At 34.0% G+C, this 20,669-nt stretch overlaps 1 protein-coding gene across 1 annotated transcript in view; it reads right to left on the bottom strand.

The window, feature by feature from the left end:
- Trhde (thyrotropin releasing hormone degrading enzyme) overlaps positions 1–20,669 on the bottom strand; it is a 362,149-nt gene that overhangs the window by 127,420 nt on the left and 214,060 nt on the right. The gene's annotated exons all lie outside the window — the stretch shown is intronic.

Raw genomic sequence — 20,669 nt, forward strand, 5'->3', positions numbered from 1 at the left:
TATGGACTGAGCCCTCTAAAATCATGATCCACAAATAAACTTTTCCTGCTCTAAAATTGTTCTTGTTAGGTCTTTTGGTCACTGCAGTGAAAAAGCTGATGAAAACAGCTGTTTATATATTCTAGATTTTAATCCTTTTTCAGAAGAACAGAAAATGTTTTCTTCCATCCTGCAGGTCCTCAGTTCACATTCTTGTTTTTCTTTACAGTACAGAAAGTTTTTTAATTTGATGACATCCTATTTATCGACTTTTGGCATTTTTTTTTCCCCGAGCTTTAGGGGTCTTATTGAGAAAGTTATTGCCTGTGCCTTTATGTTGGACTGTTGACCCTCTGTTTTCTTTTAGGAGTTGCATAGTTTCTGGTTTAATTCCTAGGTGCTTGATCCATTTTGAGTTGATTTTTGTATAGGATGAGAGATAAGGGTCTAGTCTCATTCTTCTACACATGAATAACCAGTTTTCTTAATACCATTTGTGAAATAGGCTGTCTTTTCTCCAAGGTACATTCTTGGTACCTTTGTTAAAGATTAGACGACTATATTTGTGTGCATTTATCTCTATGTCTTCTATCCTGTACTACTAGTCTATGTGTGTGTGTGTGTGTGTGTGTGTGTGTGTGTGTGTGTGTTTATGCCAGTATTATGGAATTTTTGTTACAATAACTCTGTAGTATAATTTGAAGTCCGGTATTGAGATGCGTCCAGCATTGCTTTCGTTGGCTTATAATTCAAACACAGAAATTTTCTGTGAAGTAGATGTGGTCAGTTGATTTTTTATTCCACTGGGAATTAAATAGCAACCATAGAGGGGAAAATGACTAAAACAGAGACCGTTAAAAGGAAGAAAGAATTCTTTAACCATGAAAGCTTTATATTTATTTGGTAACAATCATCAATGGTACATGTAGATTGTCCTTTAAAAGGTAAGTAGGATATTCTCTATTAAGACTTTCCACAAACAGAATGAATTCTTCCTTAGCCTGTCTTTAAGTTGGAACATTCTTTCATTTATTCATCCATCTAACGCTTCCTACTAACATAGATGCTCCTCCCAAATCCTTCCTTCCATAGATCATAAGTGTTAATTTAGGAAGAAATGGCTTAAAAATTGACAGTTCCCACCCACCACCCACTTATCTCCCCCCTCCTATTCACAAGCACACACAGAGACAAACTGAGAAGCATAAAAAGTCTAGTACACTATCTCAAGATTCCATGTGGTTATTTAAAGGTAAACAAATTTAAGTCAAAATTTCAATATCATCCCAAAGTAAATGAGAGTGAGATTGTTTTATTTTACTTTATTTTCCATCACATTTCTACTGTAATCAGTATTTAAATAGTTCATTATAAGCATCTTATATCAGGCTTAATATACTTGATATTTTTAGAAATCAGTAACCCTGGGAAAAAATAAGAGCAATTGGGTCTTCACATAAGGTTAGAATATTTCTCAATTTAAAAATAATACACATGTCTAAAAGGCAGAGTTATTTTATTCCTATTTAAATGGAGATTTCAGACTTTCAAACATTTTTCTTAAAACAGACATACATTCACTTGATTTATTTTTTCTAAATGACATTAAAATGAAGTATATAGAGCACACAGTGTCCGTGGGGTAATTTTTGTGAATATCCATACCTTGTTGTTCTATTTCAGAAAACTCCAGAATCAAATATGCCTTACTATAACCTTTTTTTGGGTGAATAAATGCATTAGTGGGGACAGGTGCTAAAAGAAGACTCCATGGAAAATTAAGGAAATTCAAGTCAAGAAGAATTGAGAGTTGGAGGTCAGTTCTCTAAAAGTGTAGGCATACTTTCCACATGAACAAGATTCACTAGACATAACCATAAATAACTATGTCCTTCATGTGTGCTCAGGACTGTCTTTTTTTCTATGAAAACTAGGATGCAAAAGCTGCTTACTCATTCAGACAAAATGTTGCTGGGTTTCCTCTTACAGCAGAAGCTTTATTTGGCAGTTGTGCGGAACCTCTCATATGTTCTGACACCACTGACAAGGACAAAAGCGTAGTATATTTTTTCATTAAGTATCCACATGAGGAACTCTTCAAGGATGGGCTCACACAAGAGGCTGATGAGATTATTTACACAGATGGACCATCACTGAGTTCAAGAACAATACTGAATAAAGCTACACTCCTCAAACTCCCCTATGCTATAAAACTGGACTTACCATCCTACTAGATCCATAATAAATAAAATATGTATTAAAAGTGAATACCAGCATAACTAATGTTTCTATCACTGCAATTAATCTGCAAAGGAAATGGATCCATTGAGATCTGTTTTATCATCCATTTATACAGAGAGAGACAAAGAAGAAATGTGTCTTTCCTGGGGCATGGGCTTGATAAATTGTGTGGCACTTTTAATCTTCATTGTTGGATTTATTCATATATGATATGACTGCTTTTCTGAATACTAAAGAAATTATTTTACTCTACCAATATTTGCAAGATAAGGGAAATAATTGCTTGAGTAAAGTTTTTATCTCTCCCTTTCTGCTATTCTGACTTCAGGGCAAGTTTACAGAAAGAATGAAAAGCCCAGATTAAAATTTCAACAAACCGCGTGGCGGGTTCGATCCTCAGCACCACATACAAAACAAAGATGTTGTGTCTGCCGATAACTAAAAGATAAATATTAAAATTCTTTCTCTCTCTCTCTCCCTCCCTCCTTCTCTCACTCTCTCTTTGAAAAAAATAAAAGAATTTATAAAAAAAAAAAAAATTTCAACAAACCACCTTCAGCTGTTCTCAAGAAAATAAATTAGTCTCTTCAAGTATTTCATTGATAAATGGATTATTTCTTTCCTTACTTTTCCTCCAGAAAGGCAGATGTTATAACTTCCGTTTGGGATTTGGTCGTCTGACTTGGAGAGTGTAATGGAGAGCAGATTAGAATCACATCCAGAAGTCATTCAATGAGGGAAGTGTTTGTCACCCCCCCCACACTTGTAAAACAGAAGGAAAGCTTTTGCCTCCAGCTTCTGAGTTTGGTTTTCAGAGTGGCAAAGCACAGATGTGTTCTGTCCCTAGAGAGTTTCAAAACTCAAAAAACTCGTTGTCCAGGGAACTGAAGCAGCAAGGCATTTATCACAAGGCAAATGCTCTGACAGTGGTGGATCATGAGCAGAGAGAATCCTCCAGAGTTGTTTTTTTTTGTTGTTTTTTTTTTTAAATCAAGACAAGCAAACACAATCTCACCAGAATGAACTCCATGTTAAAAATTCATTGTTTAATCTTTTCATTTAAAGTAGAATTTTTGGTGACACCATTAAGCTAAATCAATGAAATCTGAAGCTTCAATATCTGAGTTAAAGGGAAGAAAATAATTTAAAAAAAAGAAAGAAAACAGTGGAACTGACATGCCACCAATCACATTTGGAGAAGCTCCACCTTTACAGAATCAAACTTCTCAAGACACATATTTAAATAAGCAATGCCCTTTCATATGCTGGAACCTATAAGGAAGCAGTTAGCACCTTCCAAGCAAAACTCCACATTATAGGTCCTATTATTACTCTTCCAACCTTTAATTCTTACGTGTGGCAGCAAATGTCCACCTCTTCCTTTCCTTCATTTTTTTTTAACATCAACCACTAAGAGTAACATTGATCACTGTCATTACCAGAAGCCAGAGGAGATAAAGCACCCTAATATGTGATTATCTAGCACCTTTTCATTTTAGAACAATTAAAGGTCAATAACTTTCTTATGGTTTAACATGGAATTAATGTAAAATGGACAAGATGATCTTCTCTTGTGCCCATATTTCTTGGGGAAAAAATAAAAGTATTCTACTTCACTCATCACAAATTTCTTGTGTATTCTACCACCAACATCATGGCTTCAACCTGCAACAGGGTCACTGAAAAGAGACATTAAAATGAAGTGATGAAAAACTTTTGATCCCAAAGCTATAAAAATGTTTTCTCAAGCAGAAGTGGAAAATAGTGAAAGATTTAGCTGAAAGTAAACAAGAGTGGAATTAGGAACAAAAATGCCATAAAGGTACAGATCAATGATCCGTCAGACTTCAGGCTGTCTAACCACAGTAACAAGGGAGCTGAGAGGCAGGTATGCTGGTTGCCTTCTGTAACCTTCATCTCAGAGGTGAGGGGCATGCTCTGAACACTCCTAATTTCTCCATCAGGATTGTCTAAGGAGCCACAGGAACCAGAAATATCACTTGATGCTTGAGGAAAATAATTTAGGACCAGCGAAAGATATTTCATTCTGCATCATTTTTCAGGAAAGATGCAAATAGTTCAAACTAAAGACTTCATAAAAAATTGATACAGACATTTGATAAAGCAAAACTTTGCTTAATGGCATGTTGGAACCATAGTTACTTTTTCTTGTTAAATATTTAAGATAAAAATAAAGTTTCTCAAAATTCACTGCTGTTAGTTGTCTATAGCAAATTAAATTTGCATCCTTACCTTAAAACCACTAAGGATTTAGAGGGCAGCATTAACAACTGCTGAATTCATTCAAACAAGTACTAATTTTGCTCACTTTCTGCATGCCACCACACTAAGTGATAACTAGGATATTTTTAATTTGATTCTAAAAGGGCAAATATGTATGTACAAAAAATTATAAAATATAAGAACTATACTAGAAAAAACTATTTCTTCATGTTTTATGTACAATACACTCTTTTACACATTAAAAATAAATGAATAAAGACTAACCAGTCTAGTATATTTGACTCAGAGCAGAAATAGAAGTGCCAGGGTTTGAATCCTAACTCCATCATTTAATAGCTTTGTGGTGTTAGATAATTTACTACCTCGGTTTCTACAGCTGTAAAATGGAATGGAAGGATATGGATGGAAGGATATGGATATATCATGTGATTGCTGAAAGAATTAAATTACTTAATTTACATGGTGAATTTATACAAAAGTGTCTGGGACACCGTGTTACATAAATGTTAGCTGAGTTTATTATTTCAGACATAATTATCTTTACACATGCTATCTTTTCCACTACACTATCACCACATTCATTCAAACAGGAAGAAAAATTTTTAGGCATTAGAACTTAAAACTATTACATTTACTCTTAATGGATATAACTACTGAAATACTTTTGATTACTCCAATTTAGTCACAAGTTTCCTGCTGTGATAGAAACTTTCTACCAGAAGAAAAATAATATGGCAACAAATGTTTGTACATGTCACATTAAAATTGTGGGACTGGAAATACGTCAGCAAAATACAGACATTGAATTCCTTGGTCACTCTTTTGCTTGGACTTGCAGTCCTTACTAAGGGAATATATACGAAAAATTCTCTACTTTAGGCCAGATATTTTTATGGCCTAAGGTAAACATACTGCATTATAAAATGACATCAGAGAGACAGCACACAACTAAACTGCACATACAGATTGGCTTTTGGATGTCTTGCATCCTGTAGAAGCCTACTGCACTTCTCAGACCCGCTGAGTCTACACAGTTCTATTCCAACCAGTGTATATCTCTACTCATGGTCTTTCAGCTCCATGATGGTCTTAGCATAGCCTCTTTCTGAGGCTAATGGTTCAGATGCAGAGGACAGTAAGCCAGGAACAGCGCTAAAGAGTAAAATAAGGATAAAATAAAGAGTAAAAGAAGGAAGAACAAAGCAAACTAAAGTCTCTAATCCTGACTCATTAGGAACTCTTAGTAATAAGGATAGTTTTCTTCAGCAAGAAAGAAATCATATTGGAAGGTTATTTCAAAAGAGAAAAGAAACAGATGGTCAGATGGAAGGCACAATTATTTGGATGAATGTATAATATTCTCTACTGTGAAAGTCAACCCCTATTTGGCTATATGACCAATTAATCAAACAAGAGGGCAGAATTTGGATTTAAGTAAGCCAGGTGTAAATCATGGTTTGGCTACATATGAGCTATGGTAGCTTGGACCAAAAAATACAATTACCCCAGGCTTTATCTTGATGTAATGCTTAAATGGGATGATGCATGTAAAACTCCAGGAATAGGGAACACCCAATAAATAATAACTATTACTATTAATATGAACTGTACAGTTTTTAAATAACTATCATTGTTTAATCTTGTTTTATCTTGGTACTAAAAGGTAATAAAACAGGGCTTTGTTGATAGGTAAAATTCACTGCTGTATGATAAAACAAATAAAAGGCTTAGATCAAACTCAGAGCTCTGTTTCTAAGAACAATGTCACCATTTTAGAAAAAAAAAAAAACTCTTCCGTCTCTACTGTTAAGGAACAGTAATTTGATGAAGAAAACAAAGAAATAAAGTTTTGAGTCCATGTATTGCCTATTCTTTCCTCTCCTAATCGTCTTTATATCTCTCATATATTTTCTTCTCCTTGAGCTACACTCTGTAGAGTATGTTTAGTTAACCGAACAGTTAACAATTATCCACTTGTCTTTAGCTATTTTTAAATCTGTAATAAGCCCATTTATTATATTTTTCATATTTTAAATATAGCTGTTAGATTTTCATTTCTGGGAATCCTAATTAATTGTTCTTTAGATCTGCTTACAGGTTACTTATAGCTTAAAAACCTCTTTTCATTTCCTCAACTTATTAATATATTATTTTCTACTATCTCTATATAACACATTCAATATCTTAATTACATGCATGATTGATTCTGCTCTTAATTGTTTTTTCTTTTAGCATCTTCACAGAAAATTGTTTCCTCATGTGATTGGTGATTTTTGATGGTAGATTGCTCTTGCTCTTTGGCATTTATCTGTGGAAATCTTTTGAGATGTGATATGAAAGTAGGTTTTTCTAGAAAGGATTTGTTTTTGTTTCTAGCTGGAGTCTCAAGGCACCTCTAATCCAGGACAACCATTTTAAATTAAATCTTGGCTTGAGGTTTACAGGGTACCAAAGTAGTTTTCTTTTGAGATCCGACGCCAATAGAGAGTTGCTTGTAGTTGCAAATTTTCAGGAGAAATTTTCTTTGGCTCTTCACTTGCTGCAAAAGCTTGGAACAGGCAGTTTCTTTGTGGTCCCCTGAGAATGAAGGAAGGCTTCTTTCTAGCCTATCTAAGTGCTAAGGTGCAGCTCTTGAAGGTCCAGGCTTTACGGGAGGGCTTCCCATTAAACTTCTCACCTTCAGATTTGTCTTCTTTTCCTATCTCTGTGGAATATGAAAACTGCTCAAATTCTCTTGTTTGGGAAAATGCTAGGACACCCATAGCCCAAGAGTTAATAACAAGAATAAACAAATGGGACTTACTTAAACTAAAAAGTTTTTTCTCAGCAAGAGAAACAATAAGAGAGGTAAATAGGGAGCCTACATCCTGGGAACAAATTTTTACTCCTCACACTTCAGATAGAGCCCTAATATCCAGAATATACAAAGAACTCAAAAAATTAAACAATAAGATAACAAATAACCAAATCAACAAGTGGGCCAAGGACCTGAACAGACACTTCTCAGAGGAGGACATACAATCAATCAACAAGTACATGAAAAAATGCTCACCATCTCTAGCAGTCAGAGAAATGCAAATCAAAACCACCCTAAGATACCATCTCACTCCAGTAAGATTGGCAGCCATTATGAAGTCAAACAACAATAAGTGCTGGCAAGGATGTGGGGAAAAGGGCACACTTGTGCATTGCTGGTGGGACTGCAAATTGGTGCGGCCAATTTGGAAAGCAGTATGGAGATTCCTGGGAAAGCTGGGAATGGAACCACCATTTGACCCAGCTATTGCCCTTCTAGGACTATTCCCTGAGGACCTTAAAAGAGTGTACTATAGGGATACTGCCACATCAGTGATCATAGCAGCACAATTCACAATAGCTAGACTGTGGAACCAACCTAGATGCCCTTCAATAGATGAATGGATAAAAAAAATGTGGCATTTATACAGAATGGAGTATTACGCCGCACTAAAAAATGACAAAATCATGGAATTTGCAGGTAAATGGATGACATTAGAGCAGATTATGCTAAGTGAAGCTAGCCAATCCTTAAAAAACAAATGCCAATTGTCTTCTTTGATATAAGGAGAGCAACCAAGAACAGAGCAGAGAGGAAGAGCATGAGGAAAAGATTAACATTAAACAGAGAGGATTGGTGGGAGGGAAAGGGAAAGAGAAGGGAAATTGTATGGAAATGGAAGGAGACCCTCAATGTTACACAAAATTACATATAAGAGGTTGTGAGGGGAAAGGGGGGGAAAAAACGAGGGAGAGAATTGAACAACAGCAGATGAGGTAGAGAGGGAAGATGGGAGGGGAGGGGAGGGGGGATAGTAGGGGATAGGAAAGGTAGCAGAATACAACAGTCACTAATATAGCATTATGTAAAAATGTGAATGTGTAACCGATGTGATTCTGCAATTTGTATTTGGGGTAAAAATGGGAGTTCATAACCCACTTGAATCAAATGTATGAAAGATGATATGTCATGAGCTTTGTAATGTTTTGAACAACCAATAAAAAAAAAGATAAAAGCCAGATTCAGTTATTTTGTTTTTGTTTTTGAATGTCTGGTTTTTAAAGGCGATAATATGTTGTATGGAATCATAGTCGAGCCTTCTAATACTGATATAAAAGCAACCCCCCCCCCAAAAAAAAAAAGTTGAAAGACACTCAACAACTGCAGTTTCAGTACTGCCAGGAAATCTGAAATAGCATGAATGATAAGGGATGTAGAAAAGATGTAGTCTAGATAATTTTCTCAGTAGGCCATCAAATGGCGTTTAGCCTCCCCTGGAAGAATCCATGAAAATATCTCTGAAAGTGCGTCCAAGAAACATCCTCATCATTTCAAAGGAAATAGCATATTTACCCTCAAAAAAAGCTGCCTGAGCCAAACAGAAAGTGGGTTTTTTGTTGTTGTTGTTTGCCTAGAATTGTATCTATGTTGTGCAATAACATAATCTGAAATTGAAGTAGAAACATTGATTAAGACTAATGTTTTTGGTTAATAAAAAGGTGAATTGCTCAATACTTTATAAATACAATTATTAATAATAAAAATAGACAGTCTTTGGAACCCCATAAAAAGATTAATAAGAGGAGCTCCTAATGGTAAAATAATTGGGGAGGGATAACCCTTTTGAACTTTAGAAGTAATACTGGTAACCACATGGACTTTTAAAAATGTTTATACAGAATTATATCAATGTAATGTATGTGGTTGATTGAAAATTGCATGTGGTTATGCCTATAAAATCACCCACCAGATGCTAAAACATGACTGATTCACGACTGGGTGTTTTACAGGAAAATTTAATTCAGTTCAACCTCTTCCAATCTATTCCATTGTTAAAACTACAGAAGCTGCTTATATTGTGAATATCTTTATTCTGAATTTCTCCAAATACTGTTTTGCAAAAAAAAAAAAAAAAAAGAAGAAGAAGTTGTTTTACGCCTGTCCTCATTTTCCTTCCTTAAACTTCCTATTTATCAGCATATCAACCCTTAGTTCCAACTTGCTTTGTTTGTTTATCTTAACTTATCCCTAAACTTTCCTTGCCCTTTCCTAACAACTACAGATTTCCATCATTTTGGAAAATCTCTTCAAAACATTCCAATCTCCCTTGTGTAACTCTGTGCCAGGGGGGTATACATTGTCTGATTCCTACCTTTTCATGATATTTACCTTCAATTGCTATTTTTCTCTAAATTTTTTTGTGTAGAACAATTTGAGATCTACAGCCTCCAGACTGAACAGCCTCCTACAGATCACTAAAGCCCATTCCTTTCTGGGTTACAATGTACCTGTCTCCTTGCCTGATGGAATCAGTCACACAGAGGTGCAAGGTGAGCACAAGACAGACATGAAATCCTCTGTGTATACTTCCATTTAAACCAATTCAAATGGTAACTAATTATCAATCATGGCACTGATTAAGTATAGCAGAGGTGAACCATTGCAAAAGTCATTAGAACTGTGCTTTCTGCGTAAGTGAAAAACTAAAAGGGCTGCAGCTGTGAAGGCATTTCAGAAAGCTGCAGAAGCAGAAGCTCACATAGTCAAGTTCTGCAAGCTAAGAGTTACACAGCTCTGGCCCTTAAACTTTTTAAATTTATTTTCAGTTGGTGCATTATAATTACATATAAAATTGGAATGCCTTGTGTATATTCATACATGCACATTGCATAATTTGGTCGATTTCATTCCCCAGCATTTTTCTCTCCCACCCCTTCATTCCCTGCTTCTACTCATACCCTGTGATCACCACTTTGGCTTTCACAAAGGCAGCACAGAAAGAGCAGAAGAAGAAAGTCAAAGCCAACCTTGTCCCTTCTTATGCATTTCAGCAAAGTAGAATAGAAACTATACCCAAGGGAGGAAATCAAAAGCAGCTATCTAAACCATTTTTTAACAACAAAACAATGTGTCACAGAGGGGCAGGAAGAAGTAACAAGAATGTTTTAAATGGGAAGAATCCTTTCCTTACTCTATTGAGTATCCTGACACCTATCTTCATCAAATACAGACTTTATCATTCAGTTTCATCATGCAAATGCTAAATCAAAGAGGAGCACCTACTGGGGAGAAATACAAATATCCAAAAGAAAGATACCTGTTTTAAAGTATTAAGTAATAAGGTTTGTATGAAAATAAAATTTAAAAAAGCCTTCAAAAGGTGATGAATCAAATATATGCAAAAGAAATCTTGCCTCCATCAGCAAAATGTACAAATTAATAATTTACCAGTAAGTGGTAAAGGCATTTATCACACAAAAAAGTCAATAAAATTATCTCCTCCTACCATGTACATTCTCTTTATGAGGACAAAGACTTTTTTTTGTAACATATGTCTTAAAATCATCTCTAGTCCAGTATAATAGTGATTTAAATCCAAAGGCAAAAACAACACTCATTGGTAACAAAAGTTGTTTTATGTGGAAATTCTTTTAAGGATTTTTTCACAGATAATCAGTAGGCCCTTCACTGACAGATGAGAATTATCTTGGAATTTTCCAATTTTACCTAAAAACCAAGTAGTTTGCTTCTTTTACCATTCATACTCTTATATTCATAGCAAAAGAATAAACTGAATGATACAAATATAAATATGTGAATGTAAACTTAATTTCTAATGAATTCTGCATCTGTATTTATATTATTTAACTATCATGTGCAATGAAGTCAAGATTCAGGAGGAATATGGGGGGAGCGGTATCCCTCCAATTTAATTTGCTAATTTGGGAGTAGATTTTCTATTTTATTTTTAAATAGTGTCAAAGAATGAAGGTTTTATAATCTCAGTTCATATTGAAATGTTTAATTACCTTTAATGTCAAGAAGTTCTTTCTAATATTAACTGTAATTGGAAGTCATTTATCTTACTTTGACCTTGATGTTGACAGAGAAGTGGTGAGCAGGCTTATAATGACCATTTATACATTAGAGCCAATTATTAAGTCACCTCTTATCCCTCTGTCCTCCCGGGTGGACATATGTAAGTTCTTTAGCCCTACTGTCAGGTTTTATCTCCAACTATTTCAAAAATCTATCTTCTACTTTTCCTCCTTTCTTTTTCTCCTTTGCTTAAGTTTTTTCAGTCTCCTAAGCTTGTTCATGTTTTTTCAATGAGATGATTCTAACCAGTGATTATTACTACCCAGATTTTATAGCCTCTATTTTTATTTGCAAGCCAATATGCCACTTATTTTAAAATATGGCAGTTCTTATATTCATAGAAAATTCCTTACTTAGTATATGTGTCAGAAGATTGTAAGTCTAATCATGTTTCCTATTTAAACACTGGCATAGTAGGCAAATATCCTGGCAGAGTGGACAGAGTGTGATTAGAAAGAATGAGATGTGAATCCCAGCTGCGACACCCAGGATCCTGAACATATCCCTGGGCCTCTGTTTATTCTGATATGAATTGATGATTGTATCATATATATCTTATAATAATGGAATGATAATAAGTGGATGTTCAGTGGCAAAACCAACCCTTAAAGAACAATTGATACTATTATTAAATATTATTACCATTAATATACCTGCTAAAAGTCCAATAAGTTTACAGAAATGATTGCAAGTGCCATAGTTTGTTTGTTTCTTTCTTTCTTTCTTTCTTCCTTTCTATCTATTTATCTATCTCAGGTAGATAAAGTATGAACAAAATGTGGCGAAGAGACACAAAATCAAAATGGTGATTGAATCCATTCACTCAGTAGTATGTATGCAGCAGGCCGTGAGTAGAGAAAGCAAAGGCTGAGACAGATTTGACATCAAATCTGCTTACAAGACTAAGAGCTGGGAAGACTTGCAGAATATGAGCATGGCTGTGCCTGGCACAGGAGGGTAAAGACAGAGGAGAAGAGCTGGGCTGACAGAAGGGGTCCCTTGAAACCCTGGGTGTCAGACCACCTGTGACAGAAGCCATTAAAACACAGAAAGTTAGGGTAACACAATCTTTTCTCCCCCTCTGGAATTCACACGGAAGTACATCTCAAACTCCTAATGCTCTTTCAAGTGCCAGCTCTTTTTCCTAATTCCTAGAAAGAGATGGGAGCTTCCACTCTGAAACACCATCCTGTTTTGCTTTTATTGTTCTAATGTTTGCTTTAATACAGCTTAACAAATACTGAGTACTATGTAAAGGCAGTATAATGGGTACTGCAAATGTATCAGTGAAAAACCTAGACCTAGATCCCTCCTTTTATGAAGCTCACATTAAATGACAAAAGTGGGAAGCCAAAACTAGAGGAAACATAATGTTGATAATTGCATAATACACAAGAAGTTAATCAGTGTTGTGGCACAAAATAATAAGTGCATCAGAATAAAAGAGCAAGGAAAGGGTGAGGGAGTCCATTTCATTTTGGGTAGGTGCTTTAAGAAGATAACATTTAAGTAAAGGTTTCTAGGAGAACAAGTTAGACCCATGACACCATCTGGAGTAGCACTGTGCCATGTAGAGAGAGCAGCCAGGTCAAAAGCCCTGGTGTAGAAAGGATTTGGTGACATTCAAGGAAAACAAGGGAGTTGGCAGAGCAGGGACACCATCAGGGAGGACAAAGTAATGAGTTCAGAGGAGTGAGGGACAGAATGAATGTCAGAGGTCTCCAGGGCTCCAGTGTAAGTGGAGATCAGGGAGGCCTGGTAAGTCATTGTAAAGACTTTGCCATTCTTTCTTACTTTGGTGAGCAGCTGATGTAGAGTATCCAGCCAAGGAGTAGCTCAACCTCACTGTGTTTTAAAAAGATGACTCTGTGAGCCTCATTAAAATATAAACTTTAGAGGTTGGGGATTAAAACTTAGTGGCAGAGCACTTGCCTAGCACATACGCCAGGCCCTGGTGGGGGGAAATACATATATTTATTTATATATATATATATATATAAAAACTTTAGTGAAACAACATTAGAGGCAGAGAGAACTGTCAAGACACTCCTGAAGCAGCACACAGTGATTCCAATTTGGACAGTAACTGTGATGGTGGAGAGAAGAGGTCAGATTCTGGAAATATTGTGACCAGACAAGAATTCCCCACCAACAGGCTAAGAGGATCAAGAGTGGCCTGAGAATTAACTAGATAGTTCATATCATTAGAGATAGTTCATATCATTATTTGCCTTGAGATATATTTGTGTGTGACAGGTTTTATAGATAAAGCCCAGATTTGGACATAGATTTAACATCAAATCCTGTCAAGTCTACTTACTAAATGTCTAACCCTGTAGCAATCACTTAACTACTAAAGTCTCAGTTTACTACTAAGTAAAACTGGTTAAAAATGCAGACATTTCAAGTCCTCCAAAAGGAGTAAATGGTAATAACTGTAAAGCATTTTGTAAAATGCCGTGACCATTGTAATTGTTTATTAAATTTTATATATATATACATACACATACACACACACACACAGACATATATATGATTTACAGGTATGGTTATAATTAGTATAATTACTATTTTAATTTGATGTGTTTTATGTCAAAAACATAACTATTTGGTTACATTTTTTTTGAAGGAAAGCATAATAATTTTTCCCTACAGCAATAAGGTATCCTGTATACAGAGTGAGCATGTAGTCTGTCCCTGAATTAGCCAGGGCCTGGCTAGTGATGCTGTGGATTGGGATGATAGATACAAATGGATGGCTGGTCTTCTTCCTAAGGATGATAGAAATTTTACATATTTATCTGTTAGCCTTACAAATATTATCAATCTTTAGGGGTAAAATATATTGACAGAACATTGCAAGTAGAATTCCCATCATGACCTCCTTTTTTTAAAAAAAAATGTATGCTCACTATGACCCTTGTGGATTTTTCCCCACTTGCCAATTCTTTCCTTTGATGCTACTTAATATTGTTTAATCTCTAAAATATACCAGGCTTTATATTAGAATTGCTGGAAAGTGTTCTCATTTTTGAAGGACCCTTTTTAAAATTAGGAAGCCATTTTGAAATTTGCTGTCTCTTGAAGCTTGGAGCTAGCCTCTCCACCCTGGTACCATATGCAAATTTAATGAGCATTCACTCACTTGGATCATCCAGGTCATTGGGTCATTGATTCTTATTTCCCAGTGAGCTTTTACAGCAAAGAGACATCTCAATTCATCTTTTCCAGTCCTTCCTGTCTGTGGACAATATTTTCCTGTTTCTATTGCACTTTTAGGATAAAAGCATCATCATTTTCAATCGACTATTCAAATTGAAAACAAATTCATTACTTTACCAGACCTAACTTTTTAAATAAATAGTTCTCAGATTTTTCTCTTCCCATTCTGAAACTATGTATGTAATTTTAAGAATTTTTTTCTTTTTAATATGCTTTAGGACTATCAACAATGAACATCACTTAGTATTTCTCCAAAGATGTTCAATTCTTAAATTCAAATCCATAAAAATCAGTCTCTGATCTATTGGTTCCTAACCTTTATTTCCCTATAATCTGTTAACTTGTTAAACACTTTATATAAAAAAGTTATTAAAAATGTAACAAAATAATATTCAGAAAGAATAATAAAATCAGAAGTGGAAATAATTAGGATAATTATTGAGGGAAGAATTACAAGAAATGAAGCTAACAAAACATACATGCAACTAGAGTTTGACTATCAGCAGAGGTTAATGTTGACCAATAACAGATCTCCAGAGAGGAGAGCACAAAAGGGGCCAGTAGTTTTTTATGAAGTGTTACTTACAATATTACTATATTTATATCTATATCTATATTCTACATTTTACAACTTCAGGCTCTATACATCTTTTCTTTATAGTTCTATCATATCAATGACATCTCTACTACATCTTTAAAAATATTCTAATCATTTTTTTCCTGATTTTAAGTCCTCTTTGGCTCTTCTTGACCCACTGGACAAAATGCAAACTCCACAGTATAAAGGAAAAGGCCTTCAGAGTTCTCACCTGACTTATCCTTCCATCCTCCCAGCCGGCCTACTACCCCAAACCCTTACTCTTCCATGACTACAGTCAACTTTATGTTCCACTTAATCATCATTGCATTCCTTTTCTGAGCCTCCTCTATAGAACAGTTTTCCTGACTAACTGTCCTACAACAGAAGATGAGCTCAGGACCCATGTTGGCCAGTCAGAAAACTCTCTCCCCATGGATATAGGTATTCTATTACCTAATTGATTTCTATTACCTAATTGAAACAAACCATGTCCCTTTAGGGAAAACAAATCATGTCCCCTTAGGGAAACCAATAGATTCTCTTGAGAAAGAGGCTATTTACATTTTCCCTGTGCTCATTGGGGTCAAAAGATTCAAGATCCTATTAGTCTAAACTAATCTGAGACCCCGTATCTAAAAATCATCTAGAAATTAAGTCAGATAGTAATAGGGGGTGCAACAAAATTGATTAATGGTAGATTTCTGGTGATATTATAAAAATACTTAACTGGATTATTCCTAAAGGTAATACTGAACCTCATATTTATCAGTTAGTTAACAAGTTAATTTTTGGTTTTTGGTTTTTTGCTTAAGATCCTTTCAGTTAGGTTTCTACATTCAAAATGGAAATATTTCTTGTAAATAATTACATGTTACTGCACTTATTTATTTGTATGCTGTCTCTCCTTCATGCCTTATCATCATATCCCTAGCACTTAGTACACAGTGCCTAGAAAATAAGCAGAGGCTTATCAAATGATTTTGAAACCAATGTGCCAGCCAAGGTTTTTGATCAAATAGAATAGTGATTAAGAATGTTGGCTCTGCAACCAGATCTCCAGAGAAACATACCTGCATTGACCATAACTCAAATTGCTTATCTTTAGAATGAAAATTGTGGTAATAAGTCTCCATATAAGAAATAAAATAATAAATATAAAATTTTGACAGTGTCTAACATTCAATAAGTGTTAACCATTATTATTTGTGGCCACAGAATCAACTGTATTACTTCTCTTACATCCCAGGGTGACATGGTGGACTCATCTCACCTGAAAGTTAAATTGATCATTGCATATTACCCACACAGTAGCTTTCTGATAGGAAGAGTCTGAGTGAAGCTGAATTGAAGAACTAGACTAAGACACTGAGTATATGTCAAGACCTAATACTGAGATTATCAATAAAAAGCCTCTGGGATTTCAGTTTAAATGTTCTAATCTTCATTTTTCCAGTCATACTTCAAGATTAACTTTTATATATATATTAGCAGGCAAATGAACCACTATTTTTATCTATATCTTCAGATGTTTGATTTTATACTATGAAAGGAGTGAATCCAAACAATGAATGCTCATCAAGAAGCCATGATGAACAAGCAGACAGAAAATCAATAAGGATATGAAAAACTTGAACAGCTCCATAACTGACTTGGCCTAATTGGCATTTATAGAACACTCCAGCCAATACCAGTTAGAATACATAGCTCTTTTGAAGTGCATACTACCATACCAATTTCTGGGCCATAAAACAAACCTTGATAAATCTTAAGATTCAATTCATACAGTGAATTGCTGACCACAAAACGAATAATAGAAACTTCTCTGAAAAATATTCAATTTGGAAATTAGATAATACACTAAGAATAACCCATGGGGCAAAGGAAAACATTAAATAGGAAATTACAAAGTATCTTGAATGAATTAAAATGAAAACTCAAAATATTAAACTTCTGAAGATTCCCTAGGCAGTGAATTTAGGATAGAATGAATCCCAGCACTAGAATAGAAAAAATAAATCTCACATTAATGACCTCAGCTTATACCTTAAGAAACCAGAAAAAATAAAAAAAGGAGAGAAGAACAAGTTAAAATCAAAGTATATAGAAAAAGGAAATAATTATTAGAGGGGAAAATCTATGAAATGGAAAACAAGAGAGGAAAAATCAATGACACAAAAACATGTTCTTTGAGAAGATCAATAATATTTATAAATTTCTAGCTAGATAAATCAGGAAGAAATGGTATAAGACACAAACTACAAATAGAATGAAAGAGGTTACATCATTAAAGATTGTATGGCTACTAAAGGGATAACAAGGGAATATACTATGTACAGATTTATGTCAATAAACTGAACAACTGAAATTAAATGCGTCAAGTCCCTAAAATAAGAATAAATTAGTTAAGAATAAATTAAGGGCTGGGAATATAGCTCAGTGGTAGAGAACTTGCCCAGCACATGCAAGGCCCTGCATCAATTTCCAGTACACCTAATAAAATAATAATAATAATAATAATAATAACAACAACAACAACAAGAATCTGAAAGACCTACTATACATTAATGAAATTAAACTATTAGTTAAATGGCTTTCATGAATGAAATTCCTGGTCTACATTGATGTACTGTTAAATTCTACCAAACACTTTTAAAGAGATACAAGAATTATTTCTAGAAAACTGAAAAATAGATGAGTTCCTATTGTATGATGTTAGCATTACAGCAATAAAAAAGTGAAATATATCATGAGAAGGAAAACTACACACCAATATTCCTCATGAACAAAAATGAACAAAAATCTAAATATGTTTTAGCAAATGGATTCTAACAATTTATAAAAAGAATAATACTTTATAGCTAAATGCTATTTGTCTCAGCAACACATGGATTGGCTAATATTCAAAAATCAATCAGTATAATTCACCATGTTAACAAACTAAAACAAAAACAAATACACACACACACATACACATCCACATAACCTTCTTGATAGATATAGAAATCATTCTGGTTAAATTAACATCCATTTCTGATTAGGATGCTTAACAATGTAGGAATAGATATTTTCAACATTATAAAAGAAATTTATAGAAGTTTAGTGACATTCATACCTGTTAAAGTACAGGATATATGCTCTAATAACTTTAACATTGTACTAGATGAATACAAAAAATGAATTATTCCCATGTAGTGCAGCAAAAAATCATCAGAAATGGGAATTTAAAAATAATGCTACATGCAATAGGCTAAAACTGTGAAATACTTAGGGACAAATCTAATGTATACATATGTATATATAAAATCAGTAAGTAATATATATGTAAATAATCACTAAAAACTACATTGCTGAAAGAAAATAGAGGATCTAAATGAATGGAGTAATGGATTTTCTATTCATGAGTAAATCAGTATTATTAAGATGTCAGTTCTGCCAGGCATGGTGGCATATGCCTATAATCCCAATGGCAGTAGGATCACTAGCTCAAAGCCTGCCTCATCAACTTAGCAAGACCCTATACAACTTAGTGAAATCCTGTCTCAAAATAGAAAGAAGTGAGGATGCGACTTAATGGTTAAGTGCTTCTGGGTTCAATTCCTGGTACAACAAAAAGGAAAAAATAAAGATGTCATTTCCACCAAATTATTTTATAAATACAATTCAGTTCCTGCAATTTCAGTGTAATTTCTACAGAAACTGATAGATTTATTCCACGTGAAAATGCTGTAGACCAAACATAACTTAACAACGTTAGAAGAAAGATAATAAGAAAAAAAGAACACTAACATTACCTTATTTCACAATTCATTATAAAACTACAATAATCAAGACTGTGTGATATTGTAGCCCCAGATAAACAAATATATCAATAGAACAGAATAGTCCAGAAATAAACCCACATACCTATAATTCATTGATTCTCAACAAGTATACAAAGGCAATTTGGTAAGAAAAGAATATATTTCAAGGGTTAAATTTCTCTCTCAGCATACAAATATTAATTCAACATTTATCCTAGATCTAAAAGTAAACCTTGTACAATAAAACTTAGAGGAGAAGAAAAAAAGAAAAATTTTCATGGCTTTGAATTATACAATGATGATTTAGAATACCAATTAAAGAAATATGATATAGGGTTTCATGAAAACTAAAACCTTTTACTTCTAGAAAGATATTGTTATAAAAATAAAGGAAGATTACAAATTGAGAAAAAAATTTGCAAATCATAAAGCTACAGATAAAGGACATGTACTCAGAATATATAAAGAATAGTTAAAACTCAATACAAAATAACTAAATTCTTTTTAAATGGTAAAGGATTCAAAACTGATGTTTTATTATACACAAATAAAAAAGTTTAATAGCTTTTCTCATTATAAATATGTAATTCTGACCACAATGAGATAACACTAGATCATCTAAAATTGAAAGACTCAATTATACCCAGTGGCTATAGGTGAGGATATGGAGAAACTGGACTGTGATTCACTTTTAGTTAGAATATGTGATAGTAACTTTTTAAAACTACCTTGGAAAACAGTTCAGCAGTGTCTTCAAAAATTAAACATATCCATCAGGTGATCTGGATGTCTCACTTGTAAGTATTTATCAACAGCAAATAAAAGCAAAGGCACATATAAGCACTTATACATGTTCACAGAAGTAACATGTGCAATAGCCAAAAACCGGAACAACTCAAATGTCTAAGTGAATAATAAACAAAATGTTTTATACCTATATATTCTACAACATGCATGTATCTTGAAATAATCATGCTTAGTGAAAATAGGAAAATAAAAAAGAATAAACATTTTATGACTTCATTTATATAAAGTTTGAGAAAATGACAACCAATTATAGTAAAAAAGATTAAAGGAGGAGAGACAGGAGGAAGGATTAAAAAAGGGCATGAGAAAAACATTTCATAGTGGTGGACATGTGTCTAACTTGATTGTGGAGATATTTTCTCCGTGTAAACATGTCCAAAAATAGCATATTGTACCTTTTAAACATATACAGGCTATTTTATTTAAATTAGACTCTGACATACATGTTTAGAAAAATAAATTTTTTTATTAAGAAGTCTTAATTGAAAACGGGTGAGTGGGCACAGTAGCTCACACTTGTAATCCCAGCAGCTGGGGAGGCTGAAGCAGGAAGAACACAAGTTCAAAGCCAGCCTCAGTAACAGCGAGGTGCTAAGCAACTCAGTGAGACCCTGTCTCTAAATGAAATATAAAAAAGGGCTTGAGGTGTGGCTCAGTGTTTGAATGCCCCTGAGTTCAATCCCTCGTACTCAAAAAAGAAAATGGGTGAATTCTAAAATCACTTGGTAACATACACTAAGAACTATATTTCCAGTGGTATTAACCTAAGATTATTCTCATATATACATTTTTTATACAATGTGAAAAATACCCTCTTTGAGCTAATGCAATGATCCATGACTTAAAAGGATATATTCTAACAATACAATTTGTATATTATAACCTATATCACTAATGAATA

The sequence above is a fragment of the Marmota flaviventris genome, chromosome 3 (genome assembly GCF_047511675.1).
Source record: "Marmota flaviventris isolate mMarFla1 chromosome 3, mMarFla1.hap1, whole genome shotgun sequence".
Lineage (NCBI taxonomy): Eukaryota > Metazoa > Chordata > Mammalia > Rodentia > Sciuridae > Marmota > Marmota flaviventris.